This window comes from Hyperolius riggenbachi, chromosome 3, assembly GCF_040937935.1.
Source record: "Hyperolius riggenbachi isolate aHypRig1 chromosome 3, aHypRig1.pri, whole genome shotgun sequence".
In the NCBI taxonomy this organism is placed as follows: domain Eukaryota; kingdom Metazoa; phylum Chordata; class Amphibia; order Anura; family Hyperoliidae; genus Hyperolius; species Hyperolius riggenbachi.
The window spans coordinates 297,407,802-297,426,321 of record NC_090648.1 but is presented as its reverse complement, the minus strand read 5'-3'; the positions used below and the strand labels follow the sequence as shown (position 1 = coordinate 297,426,321).

General features: G+C 44.1%; 1 long non-coding RNA gene across 1 annotated transcript in view; it reads right to left on the bottom strand.

Moving 5' to 3' along the window:
- Nucleotides 1-451: 451 nt before the first annotated feature.
- The window catches only part of LOC137563715 (uncharacterized), a 31,902-nt gene continuing 13,833 nt past the window's right edge, over nucleotides 452-18,520 (bottom strand). The window contains exons 4-5 of the long non-coding RNA XR_011030415.1: nucleotides 12,839-12,979; nucleotides 452-516 (exon numbers count right to left, since the gene is read on the bottom strand). This is a non-coding gene — a long non-coding RNA (uncharacterized lncRNA). The remainder of the gene's footprint in view (nucleotides 517-12,838; nucleotides 12,980-18,520) is intronic.

The following is an 18,520-nucleotide window of genomic DNA, read 5'->3' as shown; positions in this document are numbered from 1 at the left end:
AGCAGGATGACATGCCAGGGGCGTGCACGTGCGACTTCAGACGAAATCGCCATATTACTGGAGCTCCCAGCGGGACCAACAGAATGCCAAGGGAGCTTGCGGGCTACAGGGGGCTGGAGGAAGCCCCAGGTAAGATCAGATTTCCTTTTTTTAGCACTGCTCCGGGTCCACATTTAAGTCAGATGACCAATGAGGATGGAGTTTGTTGTGGAGAGTGCGCTTGTGCAAGTCCATGAGCACAGTCACAGTGGCGAATGCCATCACAACTGGCCAGCTGACTTCAGGCCAAAAGTCATGCTAGGCACTGTGAACTTAACCCGCACTGAACTATCATCTCTAACTGCAACCAAACTATCTATAAAACAGTATTTTACCTTAATGTCGACTGTACAAGACAACTGTCAATGTTTTCTGTCAGTAACACATAGAAGACAAGGAAAAAAAAAAAAAATACCTGTATTCTGCGTTTCTGCTCATGTGGGGATCACCTCTTGTCCATCTATACGCGGAGTCTTCCTACAGTGAAGTAAACGAAGAATAAGAAGTAACCTACATATAAAAGTGTACCATCTTTCTGGAAAGTAAGACTACTTTTACACACAGCAATGTTTGGAAAGAAAGGTAATTTAAGGTAATTTTAGTTAAAAACTTTGGTTGTGTCTGTGTTCAACAAAGTTTCCTACCCAAAATGGTTGGGTACTGTGACAAGTAACAACTTACCACTGGTGCTTTTTCTTTCTTTCCGGTAACTGCTGCCAAGGCACTTTGTCTTGATCTCAGGAAGTGGGCCAGCATGGTGAAACAATCGTCTTATGTGCATGGATAAAACTTTATACTTACCTTTGTGGTTTGTCCTTAAAGGAGGTAAGATCCATTTACTGCTAATTCATTATTTACTATTAGATACATAGGGCGCCTCCAGCAATCTTTTTAGATGAAGTAGCACAGAACATTTATATCAAGCTTTTCTCCCGACTCAAAGCGCCAGAGCTACAGACCCCGCTCCTTGGGCAACCCGGATATGGGCCTTGCCCAATCAAGGCAACATCCTTAACAGTATGCTATCCAATTGTGTGAAAGTTATGGAAGATTATGTGATATGATTGCCATTTTAACATAAACATGGGTTTCCTTTTCGTATCTCAGAATAAACTAAAACTCGAGGTACAAATATTTTCCTGATTTAGTAATCTAGGGTCAGTGTCCCCTTTGTTCTTGGCTGAAGAATGTGGGATAGTTCAAATAATTTTGTTAGAATTTAAGTAGGCCTCAGTTACTTGGCCTGAGTTTTATGTAAAAGGCTTGTCCGCAGTGTATGCCTTTAAAATAAATATAGAGGTCTTGTGATGCAGGCAGAAGCATCTCAGTGTCTGCGTGAAGCAGATGATACACCCAGATACTGAGAACATGTTCCTGAAGGAAGGCCACAGGCCTACACTGACCTCAACACGTACACCACAAGAACAATCAACATAGGCCATGTTTACCAAAATACCAAATTCCAGTAAGTAAAGGAAAGGTGACATTGAATATTAATCGAGTAGGTGGGTATTATGATACCACAAGGGGGCTCAACCAATAGTCTGGTCTAGGGGATGGCGAAGATGATGTCACATTTAACTCTTTCCTAGTCGGTATTAAAGCGCGGGTGGGCGATCGGAGCTCACTCTGCTTCTTACTGTCACACTAGCTCTAAATGCTGACTAGGACCTCTAAGTATTTTCATTCTATATGTAATCTGATATAATGTATGCTGTACATAGGTAGTCTAGTGTAACGTAGTTTAGAAAGAAGGTACCTGATTGACTTCAGCAGGAAGTTTAATCAAGAAGCTTGTAACGCACCATGAAGATTGGCGTGGCTAGGATATGATGAACTGTATCTATCTGTATTTCTGTTTCCTGAATAAATAACGTGAATATTGAAGAAGCCTGAGAAAGTCTATCTCCTGCTTGCTGTGATGAGTCGTGTATGCAACTCTTGCTGATGAGTTGCTGGTGCCGGAAAAAAGGTGATTAGAACAGTTTATAACAATGGTGCCGATTAAACCCTTCGCTGTCTAGCAAAACAGGCAGACGGGGCCAGGGGCCGAAGTTTTCAAGGTATTCCACAGCGACAAGCGGAGAGTAGACGCGGACTGGAAAGCTTATCAAGCTGAAAAGTCGTGTGCGTGAGCCAGCACATGGGCTGCAATTCGAGGAAATCAGCAGCGAAACTCTTGGACGTTAAACTTAATGTGCAGGTGCACATGCAGGTACAAGCCTAAAACAGGATCGCAGGTGCTGGAACGCTCCGAGGGAGGCCGGTCGCAACTGCCGCTGGAGAAGCCGATCCACTGAGCCAGAGAGATTACGCTCAGGAGTTCCAGGGGGTCCGATCAGAAGTTTCGCGGGGAAAAGTTGCGAAAGCTGATGAATTGCCAAGAGTCCGCGGATTAGCTTGGAGTCTGCGTTTTTCTTTACCTTCGGTGTAAAGCGTACATAGTACTGGCATTAATGTTTCTGTAATGTATGTTACGGTTTCGAGTGTGGTTACATCCACATTTGTCACAGGCATGTTTTTTTTCCGATGAACAGTTGTTAACGGTGGTATATGCTGGGTTTGTTTTGTTTTTTTTCTCTCTCTCACTTTCTCAGAGAAGCTGTCTGCGTAGGGGTGAGGACAGCTTGGAGTGATGCCAGCAGTGCTGCAGTCTAGCGTAGAGCGCCCCGCAGAAGAGGAGGGGGGACGGCTTTCGAGTAGTAGAGGGGGGAGAGAGGAAAGAGGGAGTGTGAGACAGTCCAGTTGTAAGCTGTGAGTTGTTAGAAGTGTGTAAGGTTTAAAGCACGAGTTAGCTGATGAAGTGTGTATTTTCTTCTTTCTTCTTTTTCTGTGAGCTGGGTAGACAGGAATGCACAGCCCACGTCTCTGGGTCGCTTTGAAGGTGGGAAACAGTTCATAGCTACAGCTGAGATAATGGGTGAGGTGCCACTGTACTCTGGCGTTTTTGGTTGGTCAGCATGTTTTTTGTTTGTCTTTCCTCTGTCCGTAGGGGTGTTTGTGAGCCGTTTGGCAGGCTGGGGAAAGACGTCACTGGGGATCATTAGATCTGATAGCATTTAGGATTACAGCTGAGACGGGGTTTTTTTCTCAGGTTTTTGCAGGCATCCAAGAGTGTATGTAGCGGAATGCCGATTCTCTGCAATGTGTATCGATGCTGTGTGTAAATATGCATAAAATGTGTTCTGTTTGAGTTTGTTTTTTCTCCTAATGTTTATAGAATTGAGAGGTTGCTATGGGAGCAGCCATCTTAGCTGGCAGTCCAGGACTCAAAATGGCGGCATTGGGGAGGGCCCGCCCCCAAGAGTCATGGCCCCCACACGTCATGGCGGGGGGGGGGGGGGGGGGCTGGGGGGATCCACGTCACGTCAGGCTGTGCTCGCGGCTCCGGGCAGAGCAGCTGAAAGGAAGGGGGGTAGAAATACAGAGACATTCTACTGAGTATCTCGGATCCCGAAGTATTTCCCCAGAGCCTTTCCCTGGGTCCAGGGAAAGGAATGCCAGAATACGTGCACCAAGCTGTTGCTGTGTGAGACTAGCATGGTCACGGATAGGAAGTGTTTCCCAGCTAGGTGCAGAGAGACACGTAGCAGCGCAGATCAGGAAAGGGTCTGTACTGAGTTGCTTATGGGATTTTTCCTTTAAGTGAGGCACCTTAACGGGTGGTGCAGCATGAGTTCCCAATAGAGTAAAGGAGGGACAGTGCATCAGGGGGTGCCAGAGGTGGAAAAAAGGGAGTTGACCAATCCAGGTATCCGTCGCCGCGGCTGCAGAGCAGTAACTTTTTTTTCCGGTTTTTGTCGTGGACAGGTCCAGAGTTTGACTAAGAGGTCAATGCTGGGCTGGGGCTGTTTTTTATGCGTTTTTCCGTCCATTGATTGGTCAAATATGTTTTTTCCAGCACTTATCAAGTGTAGCACAAAGAAAAAGAACTGGCAGCAGTTCAGGGGGCAATTATAAAGATGAAAGAATTGCCACTTACGGAGTGACAGTGTATCAGGACAGGTTTGCCATACGACTACCTACCAAGTGGGCATTCAGGGATCTGCATACAGGCATTTGATGCTGGAATGCTTAGCCCTGCACCCTGTGTAGTTTAAGTGTAAAGTGCTCCTTCCTACAGGGAGGCAGCCATTTTTTTTTGTAGTATGGGGGTAGTAGCACGGCAAACATTGGGCAGAGGATACAACACACAGAACTTCTAGCGGAGCTGGTATCGCGATGAAGTTCTAGATAAGTAAATGCGATAATGAGTAAGAGCATTGCAGGCTCACCTGCAAAGCAACAACAGGTGTGTGGCATCCGTAAACTGTGCATGCGACGGCCGCGTATGTACAGATAGGGGGGGATGTGGAGGGAGCTTGCAATGAAGTGAGAGCTTCCAAAGGTGAAGTCCGCGGGAGCATATTTTAAACAGGTAAGTACTGAGGATAGTACTTTAGTACTTAGGTAGGGGAGTGAAGTTTAACTCCAATCTACCAAAAAGAGTAAACAGAGTTCATGAGATGAGAACCATAAAGCAACGAGATCAATTACGGTATATATTGATCAATTTAAAGTGTACAGAGTACAAGCCGCAGGGCGAATCCCAAATCATTAATAAGAATTGATTTGTTTGTATTTCAATTTCAGGAGTTTGGCAATATGGACTCGAGACAGCTGCAGTGCTGGCAGCAAAGATGGAGATGTCAGTCGGATAAGCGAAAGGTTCGAGATGCCAATCTGAGTTTGGAGAAAAACGAGATTCCTGAAATTGGAAAGAGACTAAAAACCGAGGTTCCTGAGATCGGAAAACGACTAAAAAAAACTGACTGAGCAAAGCATAGTGCAAATTGCTAATGTTTTTCTTTCTTAAGGAGGTGCTTTTATAATGAAGAGTACTGTACTGATGGTGATCCTAGGCTGCCATTTCGTCCTAGGAGAATGAAGAGAGGACATTCTCATGTATAATAAGGGGTTAATGAGAACACAAGGCCCAAGCATGTTAATGTTTGGTGACAAAGGTACTAATCCTTTCACACCTCCCTCCGCTTGGCACAGATGGACCAAGCAGGGATGGAGGAAAAGAGCACTTGTGCCAGGTGAAAACAAATTTCATGGCACAAGGTGGGTGACAGGTCGGAAGGGTCAGGTGTGCGGGCAGTATGAATTGAATGGCAGTGTAAATCTGCTATTGAATGTCACACTCCCAGAATCGATGCACCGATCCAAAGGTTGGTTAAAAGGTACACGGCAGTACAATGGGTAGATGCAAAAGGTGGAGTGTGTGATTCGGGGGTACCTTGTCTTGGTTATCCAGAATGAGATGGGTCCAGATTGGAGAGGAACGAGCAGGAGGCGTCAATTCTCCTACCAGAGAGACGCAGGGGACAACATCACACTCTGGGGTTGCCAACAGAGGGTGTCTCTGAAACAACTATACACACGTGAAGGCTGGAAAGCCGAGGGTTGGTGGTTCTCGAAACAAGAAGTAAAAATCGAGATCAAGCCACATTTCCAGGTGACAAAGAGGGTGGGGAGAGCGGTCCTGGGGGAGGGAAAGCCAACACAGGGAACCCCATTCACACTACATGGGTCACCACAGGGGACGATATTACACAGTCCATATGCAGCCGCTTATCCTCAGGCTAGGTGGGTAAATTAAGAGGTACTCTTAAATGAAAGATTGCAGAGAGTACAGTCTTCCCGACCTCAGGTACATATTGTGCCTCAGGACATAAGGGGGGGGGGGAAGAGGTCCAATCAGGACACTTGGGGACATATTTTGTCAGGGAGATACTAAAAGATCCTGTACAACTGAGATTGGACAAGGGGAGGTATATTGATTTTTCTGGAGAAGGATCTTTTGCATGGAAGCTGCGAGATGTTTGGGTGAACAAATGGAAACGGTGCAACATTCCTTTAGGCACCGCCACTTCCTTAGTTCCCACCTCAACACGTGTCTTACACCATGACCTGAGAGGTCAACCTTTTTTGGTGCTAGACGGGGAGGTGAAACAAGTAGATTTGTCCCCATGCGGGCAATTCTCACAGAGGTACCTGTGTTTGCCGGGGCAAGACAAATGTAGTGAAGAAGCCTGCTGGCTCAATAACACAGAATGCGAGGCTACCATTCAAAAGATCCACCCTGAAGCCAAACCGATAGTTCCGGTGGCTGAAGGAAAGGTTTGTTTTTTTAACATAAGGTCTAATGACCCATTCAAGGTACATTGTCATAATTGTTCCGATATGGTTGATTTCTCAAGGGGAACAGGTTTTGAGCCAAGACGACCACACTTTGTTACAACGGTTAAACAAACAGTACACTAAGTTAGAGGTAAGATTTCACCATGATCCAGGTGATCTTAACGAGGTAGAACACAAAAATAAGCAGGTGAGTTCCAGTCTGACCTAGTGGAAAAGGTTTCCGGCGATGTTCCAGGGACACTCGGACTGGGCCTCTGCAGTTCACAAGTTCTTCCTACACCCACTGGTCGTCTGGATGGGGATGACAACTTTAGGCATCATTATCCAGGTGAGGTCGCGTGTTAAATTACGCAAAACAAATTAACACGGTCAAGAGATTGGTGCCTCATAAACAATCTCATGAACCAATATTTCCAAATTAAGGGATATACAGGGTTACGGGTATAGGTTTAGTAGTACCGGTGATGGAGCTGATTGTATAAAGGCGCTCTTTTAGAAGGCACCTGGCACTGCTCCGTTGTGTAACAAACGAGTTTCACTTTTCTGTGGTCATGCAAGTTTGTGAGTCATACGCAAGTGACGCAAATGCTGAGCATGTGGTATAGAGGGACTTAGAAGTAGAGCATCCCCAGAGAGCCTGGTTACAGGAAGACCAAGAGGTCTTGCCCTCTCTCCCAGGGATAACCGCCTAGAGCAGAGAAGTTGTGTAAGCACAAATATCGAAAAGTGAAACATAAAGAAACGAAACCAGGTACTGTGGGGTTCAGAAGCTGGGATCTGCGGATCAAGCCATTTTAGGGGGGATTGTTAGAATTTAAGTAGGCCTCAGTTACTTGGCCTGAGTTTTATGTAAAAGGCTTGTCCGCAGTGTATGCCTTTAAAATAAATAGAGTTCTTGTGATGCAGGCAGAAGCATCTCAGTGTCTGCGTGAAGCAGATGATACACGCAGATACTGAGAACATGTTCCTGAAGGAAGGCCACAGGCCTACACTGACCTCAACACGTACACCACAAGAACAATCAACATAGGCCATGTTTACCAAAATACCAAATTCCAGTAAGTAAAGGAAAGGTGACATTGAATATTAATCGAGTAGGTGGGTATTATGATACCACAAGGGGGCTCAACCAATAGTCTGGTCTAGGGGATGGCGAAGATGACGTCACATTTAACTCTTTCCTAGCCGGTATTAAAGCGCGGGTGGGCGATCGGAGCTCACTCTGCTTCTTACTTTCACACTAGCTCTAAATGCTGACTAGGACCTCTAAGTATTTTCATTCTATATGTAATCTGATATAATGTATCGACAAAAGGAAGGTCCGCACCAATTCACCACGAATCCTCTTTATTGTCAGGACATGTCCTGTATTAAAACATCGCTCTCTTTTTCTATGCATTATCTGCTTGTATCATTGTTTTATTGCGTTAACTCTTTTTTGCTCTCAGTTATGAGAACAATTTTGACACTTTTTTTACTTTACTTTTTATTGTGTACAACAGTATTTTTGTTATATTGTTTTTAAGAAAAGATTTATGTACCTTTAAAAATGATATGTACCCTGGCTCTACCCTCCAAGGTGAGACCGCCCCCATAGAGGTGGGCAGGAGGTGGAGCCATGGGTCGGATATGTATTAATATGTCAAAGGTTTCCATGTGAACTCAGCTATGATTAAGGACCAGTAGGTCCGAAACATGTCAGCTTGAGATTCGATGTTTTAATACAGGACATGTCCTGACAATAAAGAGGATTCGTGGTGAATTGGTGCGGACCTTCCTTTTGTCGAAGTGTTTCTGAGGTCTTGCTAACCTGGTCCAGCACAACTATCCATCGGTGGGGTAGAGCGGTGTTTCCTCCATTAACATTACTGATATAATGTATGCTGTACATAGGTAGTCTAGTGTAACGTAGTTTAGAAAGAAGGTACCTGATTGACTTCAGCAGGAAGTTTAATCAAGAAGCTTGTAACGCACCATGAAGATTGGCGTGGCTAGGATATGATGAACTGTATCTATCTGTATTTCTGTTTCCTGAATAAATAACGTGAATATTGAAGAAGCCTGAGAAAGTCTATCTCCTGCTTGCTGTGATGAGTCGTGTGTGCAACTCTTGCTGATGAGTTGCTGGTGCCGGAAAAAGAGGATTAGAACAGTTTATAACAAATTTCATGCTTGAGCTCATTCCAGCTGTGATGGACAACTTCTTGGCAAATAAGCACTCTTCAGTGATTATCTATGAACTGATATTCTATGCTTGCTAGAAGCTGGGTACAGCCATTAGAGAGTAGTTGGTACTGAAAACCACAATTCAGCAGTTCTGTAAATGTCTGCAGTGATTGAAGAGACATAATCCAATACTCCAGTTCTGATACCTATATGCAGAGAACATGTCAATTCTCACTAGTCTGTGGCTACACAGTCAAATGCAGTGCCTTGTGTGTTTTGATATTATATGCTGTGACTATCATTAAGTTTTTCAGCAATTTGTACTAAAGTGACTCTTCTGTGGGATGGAAGCAGAAGGGCTAGCCTTTACTTCCCACATGACTCTGTGCCATGAGTGTCCATTACCCTGTTGCCAGTTCAACTGTTGTCTTTCCTATAACCACTTTTGGTGGTTATGAACTACTGCATACCAGGCAAATGCCATAAGACTTTCTATTCTGGAGTGTTCTCATCCAGCTGCCTAGCAATCACAATTTGATTGGTTCCTTACATTTTCTGTATCTAATGCATGAACTTCAAGCACCATACCCATAAACACGTGGTGACATTACAGAGATAGGAGGCCAGCAAGCAAGTTCCACAAAGAAATAATTGGCCTGGCAGCCAATTTGAATCAACGAAGGCCAGGCCATTGACAGGGTGTGTCTCTCGTTACCAGGTAGCAATGTCCGCACAGCCGGTGTGCGTTTTATGCTGTGACTGATTAGTGCAGATCATAGCTAAACAGTGCTATGAAAAATTCATGCATAGAGTTGAAATAGCTGTCAATTACAGGGAGGCATTATTCTACATGCAGAATGACAAGCGCCCACAAGTCACAAGTTATCAAATATGTAAACGGTTGAACTGCTAAAAAGTAAGTGAACCATTTCTATTTCCATTCAGAAACCAGACCCTAGCAATGCATAGGAGCTGGAGTAAATAAGTCTGTGTGAGCGAGAGATCGAAAGAGATCCAGCTGCTACCTACTAGAGGGCATCCCTTGTTAGATACAAGCTGTTATGTGTGCAGTTTCCTATTTATCCTGTCAGTGAGGTAGTACTGAGTGGCTTTCTATATGTCGAAAGTCACCGAAAGGCCACTGCACTCACGTTTGGAAGCCAAATGGGAGCAGGGAATCAAAGCACCAAATCCAAGCAAATCTGTAAAGGATGTCCCGCTGCACCAAAAGGTTAGGTAAATGTAGAAAAGCTTTATTCCAACATCACAATGTACACGTAAAAGCTCATGCGTATCGGAGCATAGTGTGGCTCCATAATCATAGCTTACAACAAATTGTGCTAGCATGAGTTATATAGGCAGGTGGACACACCTGTGGGTGTGGCCTATCATTTTAAAGCGGTATTGTCACCATAAAAATCTAATTTAAACAGCAACTGGTCTGAGTGTATTAAGTGATAAAGATGCTAATCCTGCATTTAAAACTTTTTCTGCTGTTATGGTTTGGAGTTATCACATACTTAAGGAGCACTGGCCCTAATGCCAAACAGTGCCAAAGAGTTAAATGCTGGGAGTTATTTTTATCAATAATATATTCCTCCACTTCCATTTATTTCCCGGCCTAGCTGCTTATCAGAAACACCCTTTGGTTACTTGTGTTTACAAGCAAGGCTGAGGCGACTCAGTGATTGGATGTGTAAATATAAAAATAGACAGTGCAGTTGTTAATATGCACCTCAGTGGGAGTATGAAGACTCTGGGAGGAGGGCAGCTAATGAATACACAATGAGCAAGAGAAGGGAGGGGGAAAACAAGAGTCAGTGAGGATATGATGTCAGCATTAGCTTGGCAAGATGGCCACTGCCTAGAATAGGATTTTCTGCTTTCCTTTATAAAATTCACAGGAATCATTAAGTGGATAGAACAATACATCTGCTATGTAAGTAGAAGTAGGATTTATCTACTTAAATATGTATTTTTTATTTCTAGGTTAGCATGGGTGTCACTTGTTCTTTAAAGAGGAAATCCAGAAGATGACCCAGCACAGTCTTCATGAGGTGAAGATGTTGCTGGGTCATCTTCTGGTTTTCCAGTTTGCTTCAATCCCCAAGGTCTGAGGGATTTGCAAGCACATAGATCTAAGTGGTGGGTGCAACCTGCACATTGGCCGTTCTATCATCTTAAAGAGAGATACATATACATATTAAAATGGAATTGACCACAGTATAAATCTCTTATAAAAAGACAATATTACAATTGTTACCAATGTAAAAACACATACAAAACACATGCGTCAATAATATGTGCATCCAATAGTATAGAAATCAAAATGCTAATTATAGGAAGAAGAATGAATTGTTGGCAACTGTTGACAAGCATAAAAAGGGAGAGTCAGAGATAACCAGTGTCAGTGGTAACCAATCGGAAAAAAGGGGTGGAGAAAGATGATATATATACTATACGTTATACATTATAAGTTAAACTGAGATCTAACCTGGAATTTAGTCCCGGGGAAGGGGGGGGGGGGGGGGGGGGGGGAGACGTGTCCCAGCTTCCATATCCAGAAAGCCTCCTTTTTCAGTAGACTATAAATGTCCCCTCCCCTAGGTGGACATATTAACCTTTCTATGCCCTGGAATCTAAAGCTGGTCATGTCCCCAGAAAACACATGCAGAAAATGTCTGGACACACTGGAAACACTACTGATGTAGGCCTCATTCTGAATGCATCTACCTGCTCCAATGTAGTGTTCAGAAATCCTATGCCGTAGGGGTCTTGTCGTGCAGCCAACATACTGGCGCTCACAGGTAAGGCACGTAATAAGATATATTACATTACAAGATTGGAAGTTAACATACTGCCTTATATCAAACTCCCTCCGGAACTAAAGGGAGCTAAACTTGCGTGCCTGGCTGTGAACATAACATAAGAACATAACCACATTTAAAGGAGTCTGTCTCTTCTTACTAAGAAACAAGCTTGGAGAGAGGCTCATACCTAAACTTGGGGCTCTTTGTGATGAAAACTTTCACTCATTTGAGAGCACTGCATGTAATTTCGGATCGGAGTGGAGAACTGGCAAATATTTTTTAATAGTGTTGATAATCTATCTATATTCTTGACTGTATATGTCATTACAGTCAGAGAGCCGTGGCTACTATTCACTGCCAGGCTCCTGGTCTTGGCTATAAATACCGTATATACTCGCATATAAGCCGACCCGCATATAAGCAGACCCCCCAACTTTTCCCTGAAAAAACAGGGAAAAATGATTGACCCCCATATAAGCCGGGGGTAGGAAATGCTGGATTGGTGCAGCCCCCCAGTGTCCCAATATAGCTAGTATAGTGCCCAGTATAGGTAGGTAGTGTCCAGTATAGCTAGTATAGTGCCCAGTATAGCTAGTAAAGTGCCCAGTATAGCCAGTATAGTGCCCAGTATAGGTAGGTAGTGTCCAGTATAGCTAGTATAGTGCCCAGTATAGCTAGTATAGTGCCCAGTTTAGCCAGTATAGTGCCCAGTTTAGCCAGTATAGTGCCCAGTTTAGCCAGTATAGTGCCCAGTTTAGCTAGTATAGTGCCCAGTTTAGCTAGTATAGTGCCCAGTTTAGCTAGTATAGTGCCCAGTTTAGCTAGTATAGTGCCCAGTTTAGCTAGTATAGTGCCCAGCATAGGTGGGTAGTGCTCCCCCCCCGCTCCCCCCGCGGCCGCCGCTGCTATTTTACCTTCTTTTAGACAGCGGCCGCTTCCTAATCCGCGTTCCTCTTCTTTCTCAGAGTGTCAGTGTTTCACAGCAGCGCGCCGGGCGCTGCTGCTGTGACGATGCAGGGGGCAGGAAATAGCGCGGCTCCCTATAACGGCGATCTGTATCGCCGTTACCAAGGGAACCGCTCTTTCCTGCCCCCTGCATCGTCACAGCAGCAGCGCCCGGCGCGCTGCTGTGATACACTGACACTCTGAGAAAGAAGAGGAACGCGGATTAGGAAGCGGCCGCTGTCTAAGAAGGTAAAATAGCAGCGGCGGCCGCGGGGGGAGCGGGGAGGGGGGGGGGAGCGGGGCGCGGACCACCCGACCACCCACCACTAGACCACCAGGGAAGACTCGCATACAAGCCGACCCCCCAACTTTTGACCCCCTTTTTGGGGGTCAAAAATTCGGCTTGTATGCGAGTATATACGGTATCTGGTGCCATTAGGTAAAATTATGGGGTGACAAACAGGACCTTATGGACTGTGTCTTATAAGTGTACTACTTCTTTTAGTGTCTCTGTGCAAAAAAAAATAGTAATGAACAAACAGATTTCCGGTCCCAATTTCCCAAGTGTATGGGGGCTATTTTCTGGCTTGCAGAGATGTTCATATATGTTAAGCTAAAGAGATTCTATGTTCACCTCTAGAGCTTACAAAAACAGCAACCGATGTTCGGATTAGGACAAACCAACAACATACCCCTCTATAATGTCCACCTCTTCTTTCATACACATGGCCTTCCTCATAATCTCTGTAGTCTGGATCATTGTAATCTTCATACCGATGATAGCCATCATCCTCTGGTCTTCTAACTACATTTACCACTCTGGGATAGTCAACCTTGGCATATTCAAATTAGAAGATTCATGTTAGTTTCTTATACATAAGTTTACATTAAGTGCATTCATTAAGAACTAACAGGAGAAAAACAAAAAACAAGAACAGGAAGTTACAAGAAAGCATATCTTTTTGCAATCAGGCGCAGTCTGCTGCTGTGATTGCCGGTATTTCAGTATTATCTGCAATAACTGCAAAAGAGGACAGACCTTTCCAAACTCATCAGTCCATCTTTACTCTACTTGCCAATTGTAATCTCATGAAGTATGGCAGCTGAGCATGAGTAGTGCAAATCAAACATTGTTTGTGTCCTGCCAAAAGTAGTTAACCACTTGAGGACCATGGTGTTAATCCACCCCCCCCCCCCCCCTCCCCCCAGTGACCAGGCTATTTTTTTACTAAAATGGCCACTGCAGCTTTAAGGCCAAGCTGCAGGGCCACACATCTCAGCACGCAAGCGATTCCCTCCCCCCCACCCCTTTTCTCCCCACCAACAGAGATCTCTGTTGGTGGGGTCTGATCGCTCCATGGTCGTTTATTTTAATAAATATTTATTTTATGGGGGGGGGGGGGGTTCGTAAATTTTACTGTGTTTTTTTTTTTTATTGCTTTTGCCCTGCTTTCTCCCTCCCTCCACCAGCCAATCAGCGTGATCGTCTGTCATAGGCTTCAGCCTATGACAGCTGATCACTCCCCAGCCTATGGAGGGGACAGCCATGTCACACGGCTGTCCCCAGTACAGTGCTGCTGCAGATCGCAGCGCTGTACACAAGTATTAGACGGCGTTATGCCGTCTAACAGTCTCCCAAGCGGCGATCGCCGCTCAGAGACTGAAGGCGGGGTGGAGCTCCGGCCCCCCCAAGCAGGAGATGCGCACGCAATCTCCTGCTAGCCCCATAAAAGACCGTTGACGCCAATCAGCGTGGAGAGGTCCTAGGGCTGCCACACTGCTCATGCCAATTGGTTTAGAGCAGTCGGCAAGTAGTTAAAGTGTAACTGTCGGGCATAAAATCTGAAATCAACTCTATTTTTATCTGGTAAATAGAGATGCTAACCAGGTAATCCAAAAGTTAAAATCACTATTACTTTTCTTGTTGATAAATTATCATTCCCCAGTTTACCTGACTTAACTGGTACACACAAAATTTGGTACAGGGCATGCTGGGTTGTCCTTTGTTGCTGCTCTATTTCCCCTCAGACTTAACTAATGCAGCCTGATTGGCTGAAATCTCTTTCCGTCCTGCTTTCCCCTCCCACACCTTCGTTCCTCTCAGATTGGACAATATTTCTCATGCTGAAACTATGCACTTTCTATATTGAAGGATAGGCAAATCAGGCAGAGGGGAATAAGAGGAAATTACATCAGAATTGGCTTCAAAATAGCCACAGTTAATATGGGAAATGCTAAGAAGGATTTCCTCTTTTCTTACCGTAAAAAAAAAAAAAAATCACTAAAATCAAACCATGGACAGTGCAATACATATGTAAGTAGAGCAAGTATTTATCTACTTATATATGTGTGTTTTTTTCAGAGATAGTATGGCTGACAGCTCCTCTTTAAGACAGATACCACTTGTGCCAGGTGTACAAAGAGCTACCGAATTATATGGAGTATTGTGTGTCCACGTAATCCATTAATTAATGAGCAACTAAACAATTCCGAAAGTGATATACAGTAGGAGACATAATTATTTGATCCCCTGCTGAATTTAGAAGTTTGCCCACTAACCGGGAAATGAACAGTTCATAATTTTATGGTAGTTTTATTGTAATGAAGACAGAATTTCAACCAAAGAAATCCAGAAAAAAAAAAAAAAAACACACCCCCAAGAAAAACATGACCTAATAACTTGGTTGAGAAGCTTTTATTGGCAAGCACAACTAGAGGTGGGACAAGGTCCTTCAGCACCCAAGGCTGAGACAGCAAAGTGCGCCCCCCCATCCCTCCCACCCCAGCCGTCACACACTGATTGCTATTACACTAAGAGGTGCCCCAGGGCCCCCAACCCCCCCCCCCAACACCTTAATCGCTACTTATCTGGCTTGCAGTCGCTGCTATGTATCACCTTTTCTTATTTCTTTCTGCTTCAAACACAATTGGGAATGACAGCTGAATGAATTGTGCACCCCCTCCTACACTGCGCCCTGAGGCTGGAGCCTCTCCAGCCTCTGCCTCGGCCCGGCCCTGAAACAGTAGAATGTTTATTGTAGTTAGTCAGATTTGCATAGGGGTTATTTTGGCCCACTGCTCTTTACAGAAACTCTCTAAAGCCTTTACTTTCATCTGCTGCTTGGCAATGTGAAGCCTCACCTTCCTCCACAGTTTTTCTATAGGACTAAAGCCTGGTACACATATCCAATTTTGATTGGCCAATCACTGGCCAATTATACCACTTTCATGTAGTATGAGAGCTTACCTATACAATCTGTTCAGAGTTTGTTAGCCCTCATACACCATAGAGGTGGTAAAATCGGTCAGTGACTGGCCAATCAAGAATTTGGAGACTGACTGGGCCACTCTACGACCATAACGTGCATACGTTTTAGTCACTCCTTTGTTCACTAGGAAGTTCTGGATGTTTTGGATCATTGTCACGCTAGAAGATCAATCAACACCCCATCTTTAGCGTTCTGCTTGAGGGAAGGAGGTTCTTATGGACAGGTTTTAATGGGAGGAACCAATACTGTACACAGGTGTGCAATATAGACATAACGAGTTGAGATCAGGAGCATCTGTGATTGATTGTAATCTGTGTGCCACATAACCTGTCTGAGTTGTAGGGGGATCAAAAACGTATTTTACTCAATGACATGCAAACAATTAACTTCTATTTAATGTGTCAGTTCTGGATTTTTGGCTGATTTTCTGTATCGTGCATCAATAGAACAGGCATTTTTTTTTTACTTTCACAGTTGAACATTACTTATCCAAGTCAGTGTGCATGACTTACAATATTCTTCATTGTAATCACAGCAACAATGCTTTGCACGGTTTAGTGAATGGAACGCACATTGTTATTTCATAACTGTTTAGACGCCACAACCACCCAGTTTCCTCTCAGAATACTTGCCTCAAGCGTTAAATCACCTGACGCTCTACAACAAACTGAGGTAAAAGAAAGCAGCATCACATAAAATCCTTGCAATGTACTGTTAATATGGAGGGACTCTATTACATGATAGTTAAAGAGACACTGAAGCGAGAATAAATCTCGCTTCAGTGCTTATATTCAGCAGGGGCATGTGTGCCCCTGCTAAAACGCCGCTATCCCACGGCTAAACGGGGGTCCCTTCACCCCCAAACCCCCCCTGCAAAATCAATGACCAACTTGGTCGCAGATTTTGCTGCTCTTCAGGCAGGGCTAACGGCTGCAGCCCTGCCTCTCAGCGCCGTCTATCAGCGGCGCATCGCCGCCTCTCCCCCGCCCCTCTCAGTAAAGGAAGACTGAGAGGGGCGGGGGAGAGGCGGAGATACGCGCTGACAGACGGCCATTAGCCCTGCCTGAATGCGGAAGTGATCCCCCGCTGCACGGAGGGGATTTAGGAGGTAAGGGACCCCCGTTTAGCGGTGCGATAGCGGCGGTTTAAGCTGAATATAAGCACTGAAGCGAGATTTATTCTCGCTTCAGTGTCTCTTTAATTTGCCTGAAATTAACATTTAATAAAGGAGATGTGATTTTTAGATATTAAGTCTGTTGCACAAAGATCCTGCAAAGTAGTTTTACCAATACTAATCCCAGGGGAGCAGCACTCGTTACGCCATTAGTGCAACATGTGCATTATCCGGTAACACATCTTGCTAGGGTAATGTGTGGTAGCGCTCTGCAAATTTACCAGCCTTTTATGCATCAGGCCCATTGTGTGTTTTCCCCTTTCCTATTTCAAGCTTCCATCCACTGTCGTGGTGACAAATCCGTGCAAGTGTAGACCTACACCTACCATTTCCCTTATGTTTAGAATAGCGGCACATCTCACATAAAAGCAGGTACAGTTCATTCTTTTGATGGGTAGTTACAGTTCTTGTAACTTGTAAGTATTGTAAGATTCTGATTCCAGATAGATAAAGGAATTTGCCTTCTTAAAACAGAGGATATTTGCGATTATTCAGGTTGGAGTGAGCATATGAGATCTCCCACAATGCATCACTGCTGAACAGGGCTGTGGAGTTGGTGTCGAGGAGTCGGAGCAATTTTGGGTACCTGGAGGCTGTCTGCATACTGTGCAGCTTGGATTGCTTCATGTGAGGCATGTCAAGCTGAGTGACTGATGATCTAACCTATGCAATTCAAATATGACCAATAATGATTCACGGCATTCCCACCCGATGGCGGTGGAGTTTATGGCTAATTGGTGATGGGTTGTTCTCCTGTGGTTTTTTATTCTGTTTGCACAAAGTGGTGTACATGTTGTCTGCCCTATGCCTTGACAAAGGGAACCAGATCTTACTATAGTTCAGTCATTTCAAATAGTCTACTTGAAGACAGATGTGACCTCTGACTGGACAAAGGGCAGATAAACATTTTACTGTTATACACCACAGATGCCAAAAAAGTGGAGTCCTTATTACTCATCTGAGTGTGTGTAGTAATTGCAAGCCACACGAGTTGTCCTGATACAGGGAGTGCAGAATTATTAGGCAAGTGGTATTTTTGAGGAATAATTTTATTATTGAACAACAACCATGTTCTCAATGAACCCAAAAAACTCATTAATATCAAAGCTGAATATTTTTGAAAGGTAGTTTTTAGTTTTTTTTTTTTTAGTTTTAGCTATTTTAGGGGGATATCGGTGTGTGCAGGTGACTATTACTGTGCATAATTATTAGGCAGAAACCAGATAGACCAGCACCCAAATGGGGACAGACGTGTGCTAAAGTGGATAGACCCAGTAGCCCTAAGTGGGTCAAGTAAAGTCCAACACGAAGAGTCCACAGCACCACGTCAGTAATATATAGCTCTTTTATTGTTTAAAAAGACAAAAAGAGATAGCCATAACAGCGACAGACGCCGTTTCGGACAAGGTCCTTCCTCAAGCTGTATCAGGCTCTCTCTGAAATACAACACAATTACCACTATATATATATATATATATATATATATATATATATATATATATATATATATATATATATATATATATATATATATATATATATATACACACACACACACACACACACACACACACACACACACACACACACACACACAAGTCTTCAGTACACAAAAACCAATCAGGATGCAGAGAAGACATGGAGGACCTGATGGGGAACTGCGACAGCCTTGAAAGTTACACCCATTATGCCACAAGACCAATCACACTCTGTCCTAAGTATTTGAAATTGTTCTTACCTCCTCCCTCTAACTGCATACCAAAGAGGACCTGATAGGGAACTGCAGTTCCTTCCCCGTGTGTCATGCCAAAACACTTCCTGGAACGTCATGTTGACCTCATGACGTACGCATGCGTAAAACGTCAGGGTACGTGTAAAAAAAAAAAAAAAAAAAAAATCTGCATTGCTATATGCGTACAAGTATCTACACA